This window comes from Meriones unguiculatus, chromosome 6 (assembly GCF_030254825.1).
Source record: "Meriones unguiculatus strain TT.TT164.6M chromosome 6, Bangor_MerUng_6.1, whole genome shotgun sequence".
Classification (NCBI taxonomy): domain Eukaryota; kingdom Metazoa; phylum Chordata; class Mammalia; order Rodentia; family Muridae; genus Meriones; species Meriones unguiculatus.
The window spans coordinates 504733-526869 of NC_083354.1; the positions used below are offsets into that span (position 1 = coordinate 504733).

Sequence of the window (22137 nt, forward strand, 5' to 3'; positions counted from 1 at the left end):
GCTCATTTGCTTGGTTGGTATTATCTTAAGACATGAAAATGAATTTGAAAGATCAATAAGTGTGATGATGACTAACATTTATATGAACTTCATACAAAAACATTGTAAGCCATTTCTTCATGAATCTAAACTATTCTTGTTGTTTTTGCAGGACTTGGAAGATGTGTTCAGAAGGTGAGTACAATCATCAGTGCAAGCCAGGATCCTTGAACTAGGCTATAAAATTGATCAAGCTGCCTTAACAAACTAAAAATATCCTTTAGAAATGAATAATACTCAATTGCTTGTGTATGATGTTTGAGATTGGTTTCATGTATATGACATCTGTTCTTTACCAGAAAGTGCCTTTACTTACTACATAATAGTAAAGCAGTAATGCAAAAGGACTTGGTGATAAAATATCTACTTTTGAAATCATAAATCTTGAGGCCCATCAGCAGCATTTTCTTGTAGTAGAAGAAGTAGCAGGACACATGGACAAACAAATTGGTAGCAGGAAGGGCTTGTGTGAGAAGGGATTTAACTCCTGAGTCCCTGTGTGAACTTGGGGTGAGCATTTCTCCTAATCACTGTAATGGTTTCTTTAGCACCCGGCAGATCAAGGTCTTCTTGTCCTTGCAGGAGTGAGTCAGTGCAGCTCTGCATGCCCCAGCCTATGAAACCAGAGCTCAGTGCCTTGCCCATCACTGGACTGATTGAGAGGTGCAAGTGCTTCCAAGGTGAGTGTCAGCACTGCTGAAAAGGCCAGAGGTGCACTTCAACAATGAGATAAGCTTACCACAACCTGTTTTTTTTAATCTCCACTGAAAGATGTGTCATTTCTAATCATGTTTATTCACATGGTTATTTAAAAATATACATGAACATGAATATATTGTTGTATGTGATCCAGGATGAAAATATAGTATCAGTTTTTTCTTGTGACATAAGGAATGATAAATTAATTCATTATAATCTAATTCATGTTAAATAAACCCAGTGATGAAAATATTTGACTGCCTTTCCTTAAACATTTTAGCTGTAGAATTTATAAAGTACCTTCACTTCTTAGATTAGAAATATACAAATTATAGTGTTATACACTTGTAATCCCAACAATATAATATCAAGACATGAGGATTACCCATGAGTTTGAGGCTAGCCTGGTTGATATGCTGAGTTACAGGCCAGTCAAAAATATATATCAAGACTGTATCAAAAAGAACTAAATAAATAAACATAAAATAACTATATACACAAGAGTATATATCATGAACAATAAAAATAAAACCAATTTGTAGGACATGAGACAGTGTCTAAATTTCCCTGTTACATCTAAATGTGAATTATACCCTCACAGGGAAAGAGTATCAGAGAAGCCAATTGGATAAAGGCAGACAGTTACAACCAGCAAAACACTTTTAATGCATACTTAGCTTCTCCTTGAGTATAAACATGAGTGCTTACATGCAAATAAAGATATGATTATCATCGCCTCTCTCTTAGAAATGAGTTTTGATGGAGGCCCATGAGGACAGCATTCATTCTAGACCTTGAAGCAATGCACACATCTTCCTTTTGCCAGGTGTAATTAAAAGTCACCTGACAGAAGTAGGATGAAGCTCCCTTCTCTTTGTTTTATCAGGATCCCATTTTGTTGCTTGTGGAATTTCTTGTCTTTAAAGTGCTTGAGCCACCTTTAACCTTCTAGCCTTAGATGTCTCTCTTATAGCTTGGGCAATCTCCAGGTACCTCTCTCATCTGAGAAATTAAAATGCTCATTTTAATTAAAATGTTGCCTCTTTCCACAGTGTATATTTCATTTGGAAAAGCAATCTTAGCCCCTGACAGTATGACCCCATTTGATGTTGTGAGAAGATTCAACTTTAGCTTTCACCATCAGGAGACATCTGTGAAATCATCTCAACACTATTTTGCTTCCAGGGGATCACAAAGCTTCACCTCTAGGAAATATTCCTGGGAGCTGAATTTAACCAAGTCTTTGGAATGGGCTCTAGGAGTCTTTCAGGATGACAGTCAACAGAATGAACCTGAGGGTGTATTTCTCCTTGTTTGTGTGAAGCAGGGTAACCAGTATAGTCTGCTCACCACCTGCCCAGAATTTCAACACTATATAGAGATGCCAATGGGCTGGGTTGGTATGCTTTGTCCCTTCCCATTCTCATCCCCTGTCTTAGGGTCTTGTTAGACTGACCTGCAGGCTGGGTTAGTAGGGGAGGAAGCTCCTCTTTTCTGGGGGAAAAGGAAGACTGGAGGGGGGAAGGAGCAGAAGTTGAGGGTTGAGTGAGAGGGGAGACTGCACTCTTAAGAGATGTAAAGTAAAAATCTCAAATAATAAAAAAGTAAGAAAGAGAATGGCATATTTCTGAGTTAAAACACCTTCATTTCAAACCTCTGAAGCTTTTATATTTTTCACTGCAGTAAGTCACCTCCTTCTTTGGTTGTCTCTCCAAGAAAATGCAACCTTACTTCACGCCTTCCCTAGTAAGTGCTTTGCTTTCATATTTGATTTTAGCATCCTAGTAATGCAGATCTCAGTGTTTCACTTCTTGTAAAAGTATGTTTTATTTGCCTGGTTCAGTTAATTGTCTGGGAGGCATACTGCCTCTTCTGCTAGCCTAGGCTTATTGCTGGAAGCTTCTAATCTCCATACACTCGAACCTAGGCCTGGGATTTCTTCAGCCTCTGAGACTTACTGCTTAATATGATCACCCATTCTTGTTCTTACTGAGCTTTGGTCTGGCTGTTTTAACTCTGATGTTTTAACTCAAATTCCTCTCCCAGCTAACTTATTCAATCTGGCTTTTCTTTAGGCCTCTGAATTAATTAGCTTAGCCTCCAACTAACTCCAGCAATCTGCTGTAATTTCCTGGCTCCATCTCACTCTCTGGCTCCTTCAGGCTTTACCTGACTTCTCTATCCACAAACAGTCTCTCTATTACTATCCCAGTAAAACTGCCTCTTATCACTTTGTATTGCCACCTAAGATGCCCCTCTTTCCTCTCTCTTCTCATGAGACTGGGAGTATCCTATTCTGTCAAATCTTCAGTTATTTGTCATCTTTTCTGCCACTCAAGTGGACATAAATTCCAAGCATGGGTGCTTCCTTCTGCAACCAAATTTTATCTTCATTGTTTGGGATTAAAGGAACGTATCCCCACACCTGGATCTAAGCTTTTCTTTTCCTGAAACTGGTTCTGTACCAGACTGGCCTTGACCTCTGATCTGCTTGCCTCTGTCTCCTGAATTAAAAGTGTGTGTGTATTCCAGCTGGATCACAGAGATTTAGAAGATCTTTGGATCTCATCTCTTACCAGAACAGCCATGTTCTAAAGTAACATTCCTCTACAACCTCTTGACACTTGAAGACCATATTAGTTACTTTCCTTTTTCCTGATTAATTTTACATGAACAAGAACTCCTTGGGGCTCACAATTCAAGGATATTGTCCATCAAGGTGGGAAAAAATGGTGGCAGGATCCCAAGGCAGCTGTTTTAATGGCATCCCCAAAGCATTAGGAAGCAGGAACTCTAGGAAAGCTTCCTGCTCAGCTCCTTTTTTCCTTTTCTTCATTTTGAGACTCCAATCCATAGAAGGGATAAATAAATCTTATTACCATTTAGGGTGGCTCTTTCCAACTAAAGTGAATGGAATGGCACTAATTCTTCACAGACTTGTCCAGAGGTTTCTATGTCTATCTAAATTCCATCATGATGAACAGTAGGGGAACCCTCCTGTGTTATGGGAGGAAACCTTGAGTCATAAGGGAAGCTCCCATGATTGTACAAGACTTGGCTATCCAACCAACAGGTACCCATCTCTTTAAATATCTACACTAAAACTCATTTTGATTTGATTGAGGCAAATTTTGTCCAGACAACTTAAACTTTCAGTGTTTGACAAACTTGCATTTAATTGGCTTTAGCTGGTGGTCCTGTGTCCCTAAAATACCAATACTCATACTCATTGTCACTGTTAAGAAAAGAGTTTGTGAGTACAATATGATGCTCACTCCTCCTTTGTTTTTTTTTTTTTTTTTTTTTTGTACATTAGACCCTCCAATCTAAAATAATTTGGAAGAACATTAAAATAACAAAAATTGAACACAGAGTTGAAAAACTTTATCAAATTTTTACAAGCTCGTACACTTGCAAGAGACTTCTTAGAACAAAACACTTCTCACAGAGCAAACCCAAGTGCATATTAGAGGAAGATTTTTTCCAATTATCAATTCTGTTTTATTAGTCAACTGGAAACCTACATGTAGTCCTCAAGTCCAGGAAGTTATTGATATAATCCTCTTCCTCATCTTCACCACCTCCAGCACCACCCTGGCCTTTCTTGGCATTCTTCCTCTTCTCTCAGCCTGGATGAGAAAGGAGGAGATGTCCATGTGCTTCTGGGAGTCCAGATGGACAATGAAGCACAGAATGTTCACCACCTTATTGCAGATCCAGATAGATGCTTGGAGATCAGTATACAGGCATGGTGAATGGATTTGGCCAGGTCAAACTTAAAGACCTCATTCTGCAGCTGCCTGTCCAAGAAATCCTCAGCCTTCAGGCATAGGGTATAATCCAGCTTCATCTTTCCCTCATTCAGCACTCCAATTTGAACAAGTTGCCTCAGTAGAACATTGCCTTCAAAAAGATGCTCTAGGGGTCCCTTTTGTCCAGTGTCAACAATTCCCAGGCAGCCTTGCGAATCTTGTCCAATGTAAACTTGACCCACTACACCTCTTGTTTGTTGTGGAGCTCGTACTCTCTGATCAACATCATTTCTTGTTTGAGAATGATTTCTCAAAGGGTCTTTGTGGGGTCACATAGTTTTTGTGGCAAACCCAAATTATGGTAACCAGCATGCTGACTTCTCTAGGCCTGCTGATTCTATGAACTGATGCCTGGGAGAAAGAGAGGTGCAGGGAGATTTTAAAGATGAGGAACACACACATGTGTGCATGCACACACAAATTCTATCCTAGTTGGCAACTGCAGCATAAAACAAGAAATCAATTTAACAGGAACCAAGAATATGCAGATACAGTTAGCTGGGGTGTTTCTACCCTGAGTTTTCAGAACAGTGTTGGGTGCTTCCCCTCAAGACTTCACAGCAGAGAGTAGAAACCCAGGGTAGGATTATGCTACTGTAAATGCTTATTCACCATCATTGACCACCACCAACATGCATGCCATAGTAAGTGAGACCACCTGGACTTAGAACTAGCTATTATGCTTATTTCTCTACCTGAGAAAAGAACGGTAAAGACAGAGGAAAGAACAGCACAGGGTGACAACAGTCATTACATCCTAAAATTCCCAGTTGTCTTGTCAAGCAATGCACAGATCATCCAGGTGGACAAGACTCTCTTGGATTAACAACTATTGGAAAAGAAGACCATTGATGTATCTCAAAATAATTCTCGAATTTTTTTCTTGTAAATCTCCCGTACACCTAACTGGCCAAATTTCCAGTCTCTTGTGTCTGTTCAAATTGTTAAAGTGTAACCTGGGCCTAGGATCTGAAAGAGAGTCAACAATGACAAAATATTTGAATATATACCCATAGGATCTATATGAGCTACTACCTCTCATAAGACAAGACTCTCTTTACAACAAATGGAAACCATCACTGCAAATCACATCTTGTTACAAGGGAAAAAGTCTACAGATCATGGTGATCCCAACCCCAACAGATATCTATATCCCATAGCTACAGCCTCAGTGGTTCCGCAAATAGTGCGGATGGTGGGGCAAAGAGATTCTGAGAGGCAAAATACAAGGAAGTGTGATGTGAAACAGCCTGTCTTAAAACAATTGCATAAACAAGAACAAAATAATGAATGTGTTGATGTAGAAGGGAGAATTTTGGAAGGGACTCACTACTAGACCTAGAAATTAGCCTCTCTCAGGAATGAGCTTTCTAAATGATCATCCAATACAAAGTGATCAGCACTTGGGATGGTTATTCTTGCTTATCAACTTGATTACATCTACAATTAACTAAAATGCAAGAGCCTTGGAAATTTATATATATATATATATGTATATATATGTATATATATATATATGAGGTTTAATAATTGGAAGCAGGGAGACCCACCTAAATATAGATCAATTACAGTCTGAGGTTCCACCCTAAAACTTTGCCACACCTTTGTTTAAACAAACCACATCATCTCTCCCCTACCTCCCCCCTACCTCCCCCGCCCGCGCCACCTGAGGATTCTCTAAGGCAGAAGCTAAATGGTTTCTAGTAACCTGTTCAACTAGGGTTGAGACGTTTGTTCCAGGATTTGGCTATCACTCTAGGTGAAAAGTAATTTACTAAGGGAATGGGAGGTTCTCCACCACCTGGTCTGCCATAAGGAATTTCTGTTACATCATTGATTTTAATCCAGTTACCAGAAGAAGCTACAGCATCAATGACAGTGCACAGCCTGACTTTCATCCATGGAATTCTTGAAGTCCTTATATGAACCACATTTCTACCTACAGGAGTCAAATAAATTTTACATACATAAAAAATCTTCATCAGATGACAAATCCATTGTCATATTCGAGGATTTAATGGATTATTTACATGTAATTTTAACGTCTTTCTCATCATTAGTATACACTTGTTGGTATCTGTCTCAACATACTCATATGGTTCCTTGGGCTCTCTAAATACTAAGCATATCTCAATGTAAAAAACTGGCAAGTAACATAAAAGAGTCCTAAACACTCTTTTCCTGCTAGTCCTCTTTTGATCTCATAATTTTTGAAACAACATTAATTTAGCATTGATTTGATTAACTATAAAAGTAAACAAAACAGTAAATTGCAAGTCTGGTAAAAACAAACAAAAAACCTAGTAATGCTTATTTACAAAAGCATAGAAGAGACACTCAAGGAATATCACAGCTGGACAGACTGTGAAAACCAACAGATCATGGGGCTCCCAGCCCCAACAGATAAACCTATATCCTAGCCCCTGCATCATTGGCTCCAGAAACATTGTGGAAGAGGGTGAGAAATCTAGGAAGAGCCACAATGCCAGGAAGTCTGCTGTGAAAGTGTCACTTCTAGAAATGGCTGCATAAACAAGACTAGAACAATGGACATATTGATGTGGTAGTGGAAAATTTGAAAAAATCCCACTCCTAAATGAAGAATTAGCCTCTATCAGGGATGAGCTCCCTAACTGATCACCTAGCACAAAGTGGTCAGCCCTTATGATGACTATTCTTGCTTGTCAACTTGACGGCATCTGGAGTGAAGTAAAACCCAGGAGGCTGGAATCTACCTTTCTCTTCCTTCTTTCCTTCCTTCCCTGCTTCCTTCCTTCCTTCCTTCCTTCCTTCCTCTTTTCTTTCTCTCTCTCTCTTTCTTCCTTTATTTCTTTTTGAGACTGGGTTTCTCTATGTAGTCTTGGGTGTCCTGGACTCACCTTGGACACCAGACTGGCCTTAAACTCAGAAATCTGACTACCTGTGCCTCCCTGTGTGATAGGATTACAGGCTGCACCACCACACCTGCCCAGATCGAAATTTTCTTGGGAGGAATTTTTCTTGATTGAATTATTTGAAGTGGAAAGACCCACTCAAACCCAGATCTTTCCAGGTGTGAGGATCCACCTAAAACCTTACCTAAACCTTCTCTCTCATGGCTGCCTATATAAAGGATGTGTAAGAAGGGAAGAGAGAGGAAAAGTGATGCAATTTTATTTCAGTTAAAAACATGAAAAATGTAAACATCTACAGCATTAACACACAATTCTCTGTCTGGTTAACATGAACTCTAGACATCTGCGGAGCTAGGAATCCTTGAACTCCAAAGTCATGCTACAGAGTCAAAATAAACAGCATCAGATTTATGTCTTTTTTTTTTTAAGAAAATAAAGATAAGTGAGTAGGGAATGGGGATGGCTGGAAGAAGTAGCCTTTGAGAAGAATATGATCAAAACAAAGATGGATGTATAGTCTAGTAATTATTTAGGATTTTTGCTCTTTGCATTTAAACTGTTTCAATACATGCACAGGTGCTTATCTTTTTTTTGTTTGTTTGTTTTATTTTATTATTTATTTATTTATTTTTAATTTTTCATCAATTACACTTTATTCATTCTGCATCCCTCCATAAGCCCCTCCCTCCTCCCCTCCCAATCCCACCTTCCCTCCTCCCTCTGTATGCATGCCACTCCCCAAGTCCACTGATAGGGGAGGTTCTCTTCTCCTTTCTGATCTTAGTCTATCAGTTCACATCAAAAGTGGCTGCATTGTCCTCTACTACGGCCTGGTAAGGCTGCTTCCCCCCAGGGGGAGGTGATCAAAGAGCAGGCCAATCAGATTATGTCAGAGGCAGGCCCTCATCAGCTGAAATCTGTAGACAATGTTTCGGTAGCATACTATTGTTTCTACCAATTTCACAGGCTGAATGAAGAAAACATTAATTTAAGAATATTAGCTAATGACTTCATGATGTACCGGGACTAATCAGCAACTGCATGGTCCAAAATGTTCAATTTGAAGTTACATGTGTCACTATGAATATAAACACATTATAGACTTCTAAAAGACTTCAGTCTGAAATGTATAGAAGCTTAGCTGGCGCGTTATCTCTCCTAAGATCTTCAATGCAAACAAAGCATTATTAAGTGATTTAGATGTATGGTTTCAGAGACTATTACATGGAATTAAATCTAATTTTTGCAAGTGCCATGTCTATCAGTTTGGGTTCATTACAAAGAGAGTCTTCACATCAGTAGACTGAAATGACAATAAAAAAAAATCTTTAAATGTATTGAGATTCACTAGTAGTGCCTTGGCCAAATTAAAAAAAAAAAAAAAAAAAACAAACAAAGATGGAATTCTCAAAGATCTTGGCATTTTATTGTTGGTATTTGCTTGAATCAGAGATTGATGACAGCATCATCTGTTACATGATCAAAAGCAAAATATGAGCACTGTAAAATATTATTGTAAATTATGCACCCTTTTTATTAAAGCAAAGTTCTCACTGTAAATTTTGCAGGCCTTGAACTAAAAATTTCTTGCTTCATTAGCCCAGGACCTAGGACTCTAGGATTAAAGGTGGGAGCTGCCAGCCAGCTAAATAGTAACTCAGGAAAGCTTGCTGTGTAGATTTGCTTGTGCAGATTGGAATAAGGGTTGATTCAATTTACTAGAACTCACTATTGGAAGCATTAGTGAAAGCATCCAGGGGAGGAAGTGGGTGTGGTCTTCAGAGCCTCCATAAAAGGAGATTCCAGGGCCTAACCAGGTTCATTATTCTCCAGACTAGACAGAGTGTGTTTCCAAACCTTCTGACTCTGGACCCTGCTAGATCTATCCCTCCAAACATTGATGATCTGACCCCAGAGCTGAGCTAATATTACTGCAACTCTACCAAACACCACTGAGGCCAGAGAAAATTCCTTGGGTGAGTGGACAATTCACAAGGGAAAAGTACATTATGTTTGTTTATTTTTAATTAATTACAAAACTGAAGCTTCTATTTAGAATTAACATTTTACTAGTTAACAAAAAAGTGAGTTAGTTGCCATTTGGTCATCTTTCTTCTTATATACTGTGTGTTAAACTTATGGATAATTTTAGATTTGTCATTAGGAACATTTGAGATGGTTTGATGTGATGATCTGGGGGGACTGTTACAAGATACTTTTCAATTTTGTGCTTTGCCAAATTATAAAATATTTTAAGTGTTTTCTTTTGTATGTACTGCATAGATGCAAGACCATCACCCCAAATAATGGATATACATATAATATATAATGATTAAATGCTCTAAATTATTTGGAAATATATCAGAATTTAGAGATATTTAAGAACAGCATAGAAGTAAATTTTTTTTTTGTTTTTAATCGCTGAGTAGTATTCCATTGTGCAAGTGTACCACATTTTTATCATCCATTCTTCAGTTGAGGGGTATCTAGGTTCTTTCCAGCTACTGGCTATTATGGATAAAGCTGCTATGGATATAGATAAGCAAGTGTCCTCGTGGTATGGTGGAGAACCTTTAGGGTATATAGCTAGGAGTGATATATCTGGGTCTTGAGGTAGAACATTTCCCCATTCTCTGAGAAAACTCCAGGTTGATTTCCACAGTAGTTGTACAAGTCTTCACTCCCACTAGCAATGGGGGAGCATTCCCTGTTGCTCCACATCCTTGCCAGAATGTGCTGCACTTGACTTTTTGGTCTTAGCCATTCTGATGGGTGTAAGATCTAATCTCAGTGTCATTTTGATTTGCATTTCCCTGATGACTAAGGACATTGAACATTTCTTTAAGTACTTCTTGATATTTAGAGATTGTAGCTCTGTACCACATTTTTTGTTTTTTTTTTCTGCTGTTTAATTTCTTGAGTTCTTTATATTTTTGATATTAGTTTTCTGTCAGATAGGGTTGGTGAAGAGCTTTTCCCATTCTGAAGGCTGCTGTTTTGTGCTATTGAGAGTGTCCTTTGCCTTGGAGAACTTTTTCAATTTCATGAGATCCCATTTATTGATTATTAACATTAATGCCTGAGCTGTTGGTGTTCTGTTTAGGAAGTTGTTTCCTGTACCAATGAGTTCAAGTCTATTTACTACTTTGTCTTTCATTAGATTTAGTGTACCTGGTTTTATGTTGAGGTCTTAGAACCACCTGAAGTGGGGATTTGTGCAGGGTGATAAATATAGATCTATTTGTATTCTTTTGCATACAGACATCTAGTGAGACCAACACAATTTGTTGTATGGTTTTGGCTTCTTTGTAAAACCTCACGTGTCTGAGTCTATTTCTAAGTCTTCAATTCCATACAGGAACCTCTCTGTTTTTACACCAATCCCATGTGATTTTTATTACTATTGCTCTGTAATACAGCATGATATCATGGATGGTGATAACTCAGGAAGTTTTTGGTTCTTGTATTTTGTTTTATTGTACAGGATTGTTTCAGCTATGCTGGCTGTTTTATTTTTCTATATGAAGTTGAGAATTGTTCTTTTAAGGTCTGTAAAGAACTGTGTTGGAATGTTGGTAGGAATTGCATTGAGTCTTCTGGGCTGCTTGATAGTCTACCATGTTGGTAGAATTGGCTATTCCTGACAGAGCTTGATATTGAGTTGGAAGGCTACATGCAGTTAAAGACAGCAGTATTCACACTGTTCTACTTATAATAGTACATTCTGGTTAAAGTCTGATGCAACCTTCAGCTTCAGTGTTTTATTTTAGTTAACTCTGTGTACTTCCAAAGCATTATGGGGTGAGTTGTCTGATATGCAAAAAATTAACTTCATGGAAAACATGACCATCAGAGAAGTTAAGGAAAGCCATATTAACGCCACAATCTCTTTTCTAATCATTAAAAATGAGTGTTAGTCCTGGATTTTGAGTTATTCTGAAACACCTATATAGCCATTTGACTCCATCATCAGTGTCAAATCCCTGAAACTTAATTTATTTTCACAAAATTGGCCTCAATCAAAGCAAGATTATTTCTTTTGTAAAAGGTAAAAGAGATGAAAAATAGGAACTCTGTTGGTTAGATAACCAAGTCTCAAATAGTCATGTGAGCTTCATTTATGTCTCAAGATATTCCCTCATAAACTCAAGGCAGGAGTTGTGTCTTTTGGAGGCAATCAATTTCCATGGAGGGTTTGCCTAGTATTCAACTGATGTTATTTAGGATTGGTATGAAATTGACTGCTCAAGTCTGTGAATGATTATTGGGTTAGATTTGTCAGATGCAAAGATCCACCATGAATTCTATTGAGATCATTGCAACATTTCATGAGTTGGGGGCTCAAACTAAAGAAAAAGCAGAAGAGGAGCTGAGCATAAGCTTTCCTTGATTTCTACAGTGTGATGTTGGATGCCAGGAGACCAGCTGCTTTGAACTCCTGCCACCATTTCTTTCATAGCATGATGGCCCATACCCTTTAGTTATGATCCAACATAAAGTATTATTCTTGGCAAGTGGTGGAACAGTGGAAACTTAATGTGAGATCAAACAAAAGCATTTACTGGAGAAGGTGTAAAGTAGGGCTTATTTTATTGGCTACACAAGAAGGAGGTGTTTTACTAATGTATGCCTGAAATGAAAGGCCAGCCTGTGGATTTGATGGACTTTGACCACTTTACAATGTATTTTTTCTACAACATTGAAGATGGCTGTGGCCTTGAATCAAGGTACCAATCGGGGCTGAAGTCACCAGAAGAATTGCAGATGGGATGACACAGAAGGTCATCAGATCCTCTGTGTTTCCATCGCAAAAAGCGTGCCGGGAATTATCAACAACTATAAACCTATGCTTCATTTTCATTTTCCTCATAAAAAAAATGAAGCCAGTTTTGCCATAGAGAACTGACTGAATCACAACTTGAATCAGATTTTGTGAAATTTCTTGCTTCTCTAGAGCCCAATAATAGTAACTCTGTTTCTTTCCTCAGGAAAATGGAGTCAGGCATCTCACAGGCCTTCCAGGAAGAGCTCACCTGCCCCATCTGCTTGGGCTGCCTAACAGACCCAATCACCATAGCCTGTGGCCACAGCTTCTGTCGGGCCTGCCTCTGCCTTTCCTGGGAAGACCTCCAAGTTCCTGTCCACTGTCCCACGTGTAGGCATCCATCCCAACAGAAGGACTTCAGAACCAACGTTGTTCTGAAGAAACTGGTGCACATTGCCAGACAGGACAGCCTCATGAAGTACCTGAGCTCTGAGGAGCACAAGTGTATGACCCACAAGGAGGCAAAGAGGATCTTTTGTGAGGAGAACAGGGTCCTCCTCTGTCAACTGTGCTCTGACTCCCAGGAGCACAAGGGTCATAGACACTGTCCCACTGAAGCAGCTGCTGAGAGGCAAATGGTAAGTGATGTTTCTGAGAGAAGTGATGTTTCTGGAGAGAGGGAGCTTAGCAGAGCACAGGAAGATGCCTGTCCTGATGATACCGAAGCAATTGCATTCTGAATGGAGACATTTTAAAAACAGTTAATGGAGAAAGGGTGATCACAAATGTAAACACAGTTTCAGAAAATAATAATGTAAAGACAATTTCTAGTTTTATGATTCACTATGCTCAGGTCACTGAAAAATGACATAGTAAATTCATATCTTTAAAAACTGTGCATTACTGGAGACTAAATGAGAAAAAAAAAATACATTGGAATTAGCTAGAGAGAAGGATCTGGGAATCCCAACCAGATACAGGTTACCCAGAAAGTCAGGCTTAAATCACTTTAACCTAGCAAAGGGTTATGTTGTACTTTTTAATTCTATTCTCTGAAATCTAAAATTCATAGTCAAAAACAGTAAAAAGTAAAGGATACTGTGATCCCTCTACTCTCCCTACAGTAATGTGTTCATTGCCTAAGAATTCATCAGTACTATTTATTTACCTAAAGTGGATATTTTTTACTTTTTATAGGAGAGATTTCTATATCTAATTGCATCTTTATGGGAGAAGCTCCAAGAAAATCAGGAGAATCTAAATGCAGAGAAAAGAATGACAACTCAGTGGTTGGTGAGTATTGTGATGCTGAAAATCAGCTTGAAAATAGGTTGAGGCAGCTCTCTTGCAAACCTGCTCATTAAAAAGTTGAGAATAATGCATGGTTGTTGATACTAGGAAAACCTTTTCTGCAGGCCTCTAATTCTGAGTGTGGTATACAACTCTGCACTCAGAGAGCATGGCCAAGCTGTGGCAGAGAATGTTGAGACTAATGAGTGACTTGCTGACAGTTCAGCATTGTGCCTTTGACTCTATGGCTGTGTCATGATATTTAATTACTACTTGCAGAATTTCATATTTGTGTGAGCGTATGAATTACCAATGAATACCTTTTCTTCAGGTGGCTCAGGAGCTCATTAATTTAATAAAAATTCTTAGAGAAAATGATGAGTTTGTTTGATTGTGCCATTAACAAAGAAGAATTGAATGAAATAAAATAATTTCCATTTCTGAAATGTGGGTACAGTAAATCAGTGTGCAGCACACTGACAGGATTCATTAGTTGAATTTAAGCATAGAAGTCAGTTGAGAAGATAAAATACTCTATAAATGTGATCTAGAATGTTTCTTTTTCTTTAGGACTACGTGTCTCTTCAGAAAGAAATGATCAGGATGGAGTATGGGAAAGTACATCCAATCCCCTACGAAGAAGAAAAGCAACATATAGAGTATATGGAAAATGAAGGCCAAGCTCTTTTAAAGAAACTCTGGGAAAGCAAAGCCTTGATGGTCCGAAAAAGGAATCAACTAATAGAAATGTATCGGGAGCTGATGACAATGTCCCAGCAGCCATATGTGGTGCTGCTCCAGGTGAGCTGGAGGAGTGCATGAAAGGGCTTTGTTATCTGAGGCCCCCACTCTGACTGTTACATCTAAGATAGCTGTCTACATTCCCTGCACTTATTGTCAGTGGATTTCCTTTTCACAGATAATCTGGAGACACTAGTCTTTCCCATAACCTTAAAAGAACAAGCTTTTGACAGTGTGTCAGTAGATTCCCTATTAAATATCACATCATTATTTTTTGCTTTTGTGCTTGCTTCTCTGAAATCCCAAATGCAGTTATTCCTGTTACCAAACATTCCAGTGAGCCTCTACTTGAATATTTTGCCTCTACTTATACACAGTTTATCTAATTTCTTCTTTTTAAACCTGTGTATTTGAGGGTACTTTGGGAAATAGTGGTTCTGATATATGGTCTTCTTTTTTGGTGCATGCTGGCTTGCAACTCACAGTAGTCATAAGGCCTCAAAACTCTAAATTCTGGAATTATAGCTATGAAGTACCAGTCAGGGGTGAAGTTACAGTTTTGAAGCATTCTTCATAAAAAATATTCCTATGCTTTGTAGACAGGCTCAAGGAAGTCCCCTTTGCAAAGCACAGTACAATCACTATGCACTTTCTTTATAAATGTTACTTTCACAGTGTAATTTCATTAAGATATCTCCTCTGCTAATCTTGGTTGGCATTATCCTGAGACATGAAAATAAATTTGCAAGGTGGATCAGTTTGATGATGACTGACATTTATCTGAACTTTATAATCAAACATTGAATGCCATTTCTTCAGAAATCTTAACTGTTTTTGTTGTCTTTGCAGGACATGGAAGATGTGTTCAGAAGGTGAGTACAGTCATCAGTGCAAGCCAGGATCCTTAAACTAGGCTACAAAATTGACCAAGCTGCCTTAGCAAACTAAAAACATACTTAGATAGGAATAATACTCAATTGCTTGTATATGATGTTTGAGATTGGTTTCATTCATGTATATGACATCTGTTCTTTACCAGAAAGTGCCTTCAATTACTCCATAATAGTGAAGCAGTGTATACAAGAGGTCTTGGTGATAAAATATCTACTTTTGAAATCATAAACCTTAAGGTCCATCACCTTTATTTTCTAGTAGTAGAAGAAGTGGCAGGATGCATGGAGAAAGAAATGGGTAGCCAGAAGGGCTTCAAAAGAGCATCTAAGAGGAAACAACCCTGTTTTCTGATCATGATGTCACTATGATATCAAAAAATGCTTGTGTGAAAGATGTTCAGACAAGTGTTTACTTGTACTAATTAGGTGTGTTTTCTGTATGTTTGTGCATGCATGCAAGTGTGCCATTGCACATGCATGGAGTTCACAGGACAACTTTCACAAGTCAGTCCTTTTTTTCCACCACAGGTTCCTGGGATTGAACTCTAGTTGTCAGGCTTGTATGGGAGGGGATTTAACTCCTGAGTCATTGTCTGAACTTGGAGTAAGGATTTCTCCTAATCACTGTGATGGTGTCTTTAGCACCAGGCAGATCAGGTCTTTTTCTCTTGCAGGAGTGAGTCAGTGCAGCTGTTCATGCCCCAGGTGATGAAACCCGAGCTCAGTGCCCTGCCCATCATTGGACTGATTGAGAGGTGCAAGTTCTTCCAAGGTGAGTGTCAGCAGTATGACCAGAGGTGCCCTTCAATAATGACATACAATTTGTACATATGAATTTGTACCTCCCCTAAAGGACATGTCATTGTAAGTCACGTTTCTAATCGTGTTTATTCATGTGGTCATTTAACAAACACCAAATATAAATGAACATGAATATAAAGTTGTATGTGATCCAGGATGAAAATATAGTAACACTTGTTTCTTGAGACATAAGAAATGATAATTAATTCAGGACCATCTAAATCATTCTAAATGTTGGAGTTATTTGATTGTTTTCCCTTAATCATTTTAGCAGTTGAATTTTTTAAAATATGTTACACTTCTTAGTTTAAAAATATATAAAATATAGTTGTGTACACTTGTAATCCCAACATTAAAATGTGGAGCCATGAGGATTGCCCATGAGTCTGAGGCTAGCCTGTTTGAAATAGGGAGTTCCAAGCCAGTCAAAAATATATACCAAGGCTCTCTATCAAAAAAGAAGTAAATAAACATAAAATAACTGTATACACGAAGGCATATATCATGAGCAATAAAAATAAAACAAATAGATAGGTCAAGAGGCAGTGTCTTTATTCCCCTATTAGATCTAAATGTGAATTGTGACTTCATATGGAAAGAGTATCAGAGGAGGCAGGGGTTAAAGCCAGACAGTTACAACTAGGGAACCACTTCTAATGAACATTCAGTCTTTACTTGAGTACAAATGTGAGTGCTTACATGCAAATAAAAATACCATAATCACTGTTTCTATTTTAGAATAACTTTTAAATGGAAATGCATAAGGACAGTCTTTGTTCCAGACCTAGCTGCAATGCACACGTCTTCCCTTTGCCAGGTGTAATGAAAAGCCACCTCTACAGCATCAGCAAATTTTTCATCAGGGTCCCATTGAGTTTCTTGTGGAATTTCTTGACTTTGAAGTATTTGAGATACATTTAACCTGCTAACCTTAACCTTCTCTTTTGTAATTCAGGCAATCTCCAGGTACCTCTCTCACCTAAGAAGTGTAAACAGTCATTTCAACTAAATTGTTGCTTCTTGCCTCTTCCCACAGTGAACATATTCTTTGGAAATGCAATCTTACTCCATGACAAGATGAACCTATTTGATGTCCTGAAAAGATTCAGCTTTAGCCCTCACCATCAGGAGACATCTGTGGAATCAGCTAGACACTATTTTGCTTCCTGTGGATTACAGAGCTTCTTCTCTAGGAAATATTACTGGGAGATGGATTTAATGGACTCTCCGGAATGGGCTATAGGAGTCTGTGAGGATGACCTTTTAACAAATAGAAGGCAGCAGACTGAACCTGAGGGTGTATTCCTCCTTGTGTGTGTGAAGCAGGGTAATCAGTACAGTCTCCTCACCACCTGTCCAGTAATTCATCACTATATAGAGATGCCAATGGGCCGGGTTGGTGTGTTCCTTAATTGTGAGGGTGGATATGTGAGTTTCCTGGATGTAGCCAAGAGTTCCCTCATATACAGTTACCTTCCTGGCACTTTCAATTACCCTGTCAGACCTTTCTTCTCTTTTGCGGCATTTTGATAGAAAGCTGTAATCCACTACTTTAGTGCTGTTTAAGTATTTTCTAATGTAATGTTACCTTTTTGTCATTAAACATTAAAATACTCTCAAATACAAAACATGTCTGACTATGTCTTCTTTTCTTTGTGTTCCTTATAGTCTACCCAGAACCCCTTTTTTTTTTAAAGCAGGTTTCTCTTATTTCATTGTTTGTTTAGTAGTTTTTGCATACATGTCAAGAGTATTAATTAGGAGTGAAGCTCAAGTTCAGAACTAAAGCCCTTTTAAAATATGCTCAGGACTGTCAGTTGGATTTAGAATCATAAAAATATTATTTAGATGTAGGATTCTATCTTAATGGTTTCAAGCACTGATGTGTATTGTGCTGGCCAATTTCATTTTAAATTGACACAAGATAGAGTTTATGTGGAGGGAGGGATTGTTGGGTGTGGGTGGGTTGGTGTGTGTGTGTATGTTGCCTTGCCTGCCAGGGAACTAGCTCTGTAGACCAGTATGTCCTCAAACTCACTGAAATCTGATTACACATCTTCACTTTTACATGTTCGTTGCAATGAATAATTGGTCTGGTTCAAGATCTCTGTCTTTCTGATTCATCAATATGGGATCCTCATTAGGACTCCTTTCAGTCATCCTATTGTTGCCCTATGTTATAGAACTCCTACAGTTTTGAATCAGCAGGACTGGCCAGCCACTTCATATTTCCCAGTCCTTCACAGATGATACAGATGTTGGGATGGACCAACTCTAAACGCCAGATCTGAGCCTGGATGATAGCAGAGCTGGTTGGCCCACTGACTCTCCCTTATCACCACCACCAGGGTGAGCTCTCCAGCACTTCTCTGGATAGGCCTCCCAGTGCTGCCATGGGCAGATGGCAAGGTCAGCTTTCCTGATCTCACGCCCTAATCCTAATGGCAGCTCATCCACACCCATGCCTCCAAAGCCAGCTTCACTGTGCTGCCCAGTAGAGGCACTGGGCCCACTCTCCCAAATGCTGCAGCCTGTGAGGGGCTGGGACAGCTCTCTTGCTCGCAAACCCTGGGACTGGCTCACCAGTGCCTTCCCCATCGGGGCCAGCCCTACTGTGTTGCCCAGGAGAGGTACAGGATTTACTCTTCCAAGTGCTTTAACCAGTAGGGGGCAGAGCTAGCTCTTACTGTTAGAGATAGTTTTTGTGCACTGTGTATTCAAAAGTTGATTTCTGTACCCAGAGATCTGGTTTCAGTCCAGGCTTTGGCACTGTAGTTTTTTTTTTCTTTTATTTTTTATATTAATCACAGGTTATTTACTTTGTATCCCAGCCATAGCCCCCCCCTCCCATATTCCCTCCCAATCCCACCCTCACTCCCTCAACTTCTCCCTGCCCCTTTCCAAGTCCACTAACAGGAGAGGACCTCCTCCCCTTCCATCTGACCCTAGCTTATCAAGTCTCTTCAGGACTGGCTGCAATGTCCTCTTCTGCGGCCTAGCAAGGCTGATCTTCCTTCATGAGGTGCAGGGGTGAAAGAGCTTGGTTTTGAGTTCATGTCAGAGTTCATGTTCCCCTTATTAGAAAACCCATTTGGACACTGAGCTACCATGGGCTATATTCAAGCAGGGTTCTAGATTATATCCATACAAGGTCCTTGGTTGGAGAAACAGTCTCATGAAAGACCCCTGTGCCCTGATATATTTGGTCCTTGTGGAGCTACTGTATTCTCCAGGTTTTACTAATCCCCCCTTCTTTCATATGATTCTCTGCCTGGTTTGGTTATGAGTCTTAGTATCTGCTTTGATACACTGCTAGGAAGAATCTTTGAGGGTCCCTCTGCTGTAGGCTCCTATCCTGTTACATGTTTTCTCCTATATCGAATGTCCATCCCATTAGTCTTTCTAAGTGAGGATTGGTCATCTCACCCGGAGTCCTCTTTCTTGTTTATCTTCTTTAGGTGTATAGATTTCAGTATATTTATCCTATCTTATAGGTCTATATAAGTGAGTATATACCATGTATGTCTTTCTGCTTTTGGGATACCTCACTCAGGATGATGGTTTCTAGGTCCCACCATTTGCCTGCAAATTTCATGATTTCCTCATTTTTAATTGCTGAGTATTATTCCATTGTGTAAATGTATCACAATTTCTGCATACATTCCTCAACTGAGGAACATCTGGGTTGTTTCCAGGTTATGACTATTACGAATAAGGCTGTTATCAACACGGTTGAGTAAATGTCCTTGCTGTGTACTTGAGCATGTTTTGGATATATGCCTAGGAGTGGTATACCTGGACCTTGAGAAATCACTATTCCTATTTGTCTGAGAAAGAGCCAGATTGATTTCCAAAGTGGTTGTACAAGTTTGCATTCCCACCAGCAATGAAGGAGGGTTTCCCATTCTCCACAACCTCCCCAGCATGTGTTGTCACTTGAGTTTTTGATCTTAGCCATTCTGATGGGTGAAAGGTGAAATCTCAAGGCCATTTTGATTTGCATCTCCCTGATGGCTAAGACCGTTGAGCATTTCTTTAAGTGTTTTTATGCCATTCTATAGTCCTCTACAGAAAGCTCTCTGTTTAATTCTGTGCCCCATTTTTTAATTTGATTACTTGATTTGTTGCTTTTTAACTTCTTGAGTTCTTTATATATACTAGATACTAGCCCTCTGTCAGATGTAGGGTTGGTGAAGATCCTTTCCCAGTCTGTAGGATGTCGTTTTGTTTTGATGACAGTGTCTTTTCCTTTACAGAAGTTTTTCAGTTTCATGAAGTCCCATTTATTTTTTGTTGATCTTAGAGCCTGGCACTGTAGCTTGCCTCAATGTTGTGTAAACATTGTTTTTACTAACCTTCTGATTGGTTAAAAAAGAGCTGAATAGCCAATAGTGGGGAAGGAAAGGATAAGGAAGGACTTCTGATCCCAGTGATGGGGTTCTGGGTTGGGGGAGAGGCATCCTCAGAAGAGAGTTGCCAGGAAGACACAGATGAGCAAGAAGGTGCAAGAGAGAGACTAAGATGGCAGGCAATGAGCCACACAGCTGGAAAGTAGGCCAGTGTTAGAATAGCTCAGTATATGCTTAGCTATAGTCCCTGTAGCTTATAATAAGAAATAAAAGTTTGCATGTCATTATTCAGGAGCTAGGGTGGGCATATCAACCACTTTGGAAATCAATCTGGCGCTTTCTCAGACAATTAGGAATAGTGCTTCCTCAAGATCCAGCTATACCACTCCTAGGCATATATCTAAAATATGCTCTAATACACAACAAGGACATTTGCTCAACCATGTTCGTAGCAACTTTATCCATAAGATTCTGAATCTGGAAACCACCCAGATGTCGTTCAGTTGAGGATTGTATACAGAAATTGTGGTACATTTACACAATGGAATAATACTCAGCAATTGAGAACAAGAAATTGATGAAATTTGCAGGCAAATGGATGAAAAAAAGAAAAGATCATCCTGAGTGAGGTATCCCAGAAGCAGAAAGACACATATGGTATATACTCACTTATAAGTGGATATTAGACATATAATATAGGATAATCATACCAAAATCTGTTCACCTAAAGAAGCTAAGCAAGAAGGAGGACCCTGGGTAAGATGCTCAATCCTTATTCAGAAAGGCAAACTGGTTAGACTTTGGAAGATGGAGAAAACAGGGATCAGGACAGAATCCTACCACAGAGGGCCTCTAAAAAACTCTCCCCATCAGGTATTAAAGCAGATGCTGAGACTTATAACCAAATTTTTGTCAGAGTACAGGGGATCTTGTAAAACAAGGGGGAGATAGAAAGACCTGGGTGGGGGGAGGGGAGGAACTGGAGCTCCATAGGGAGAGCAACAGAACCAAAATAAAAAAAAATAAAAAAAAAAAAATCTGGGCCAAGGGGTCTTTTTTGAGACTTATAGATACTCCAACCAAGGACCATTCATGGGAATAGCCTAGAACCCCCTGCACAGATGTAGTCCCTGGCAGCTCAGTGTCCAAGTGTGTTCTCTAGTAAGGGGAACAGGAGCTGTTTCTGACATGAACTCAGTTGCTGGCTCTTTGATCAATTCTCCCTGAGGGGGGTGGGCAGCTTTACCAGGCCACAGAGGAAGACAATGCAGACAGTCCTGATGAGACCTGATAGACTAGGGTCAGATGGAAGGGGATGAGGTCCTCCCCTATCAGTGGACTGGGGGAGGGACATGGGAGGAGAAAAGGGAGGGAGGGAGAGACTGGGAGGGTACTACAGTTGAGATACAAAGTGAATAAACTGTATTAAATTTTTTAAAAAAATAAACAAAAGAAAATTAAAATAACCCACTGCATCCTATCAGATCATCAGATGAAAGTTGGATTTTGAGAAACCTGGAAAAAAAAAAAGCCTATCGATTCATGAAAACTAACCAACTCTCTATTTAATAACTACTGGGTCAAGGAAGCAATAAAGAAAGAAACTGAAGGCATCCCAGAATTCAATGGAAATCAATGCAAAGCTTACTTAAAATTATGGGACACAATGAAAGTGGCACCAAGATAGATATTCATAGCAATAAATGCTTATGTACTCATACTATCAACTTAACAGTACACCTGAAAGCTCTAGAAAAAACAAAACAAAACAAAACACAAAAACCCCACACAACCAAGAGATGTAGACAGCAAGAAATAACCAAACTAAGGCCTGAAATTAATAAAATAGAAACA

General features: G+C 39.2%; 1 pseudogene; it reads right to left on the reverse strand.

Moving 5' to 3' along the window:
• Positions 1–4242: 4242 nt before the first annotated feature.
• LOC132654777 (small ribosomal subunit protein uS4-like) lies at positions 4243–4862 on the reverse strand (annotated as a pseudogene).
• Positions 4863–22137: the final 17275 nt, after the last annotated feature.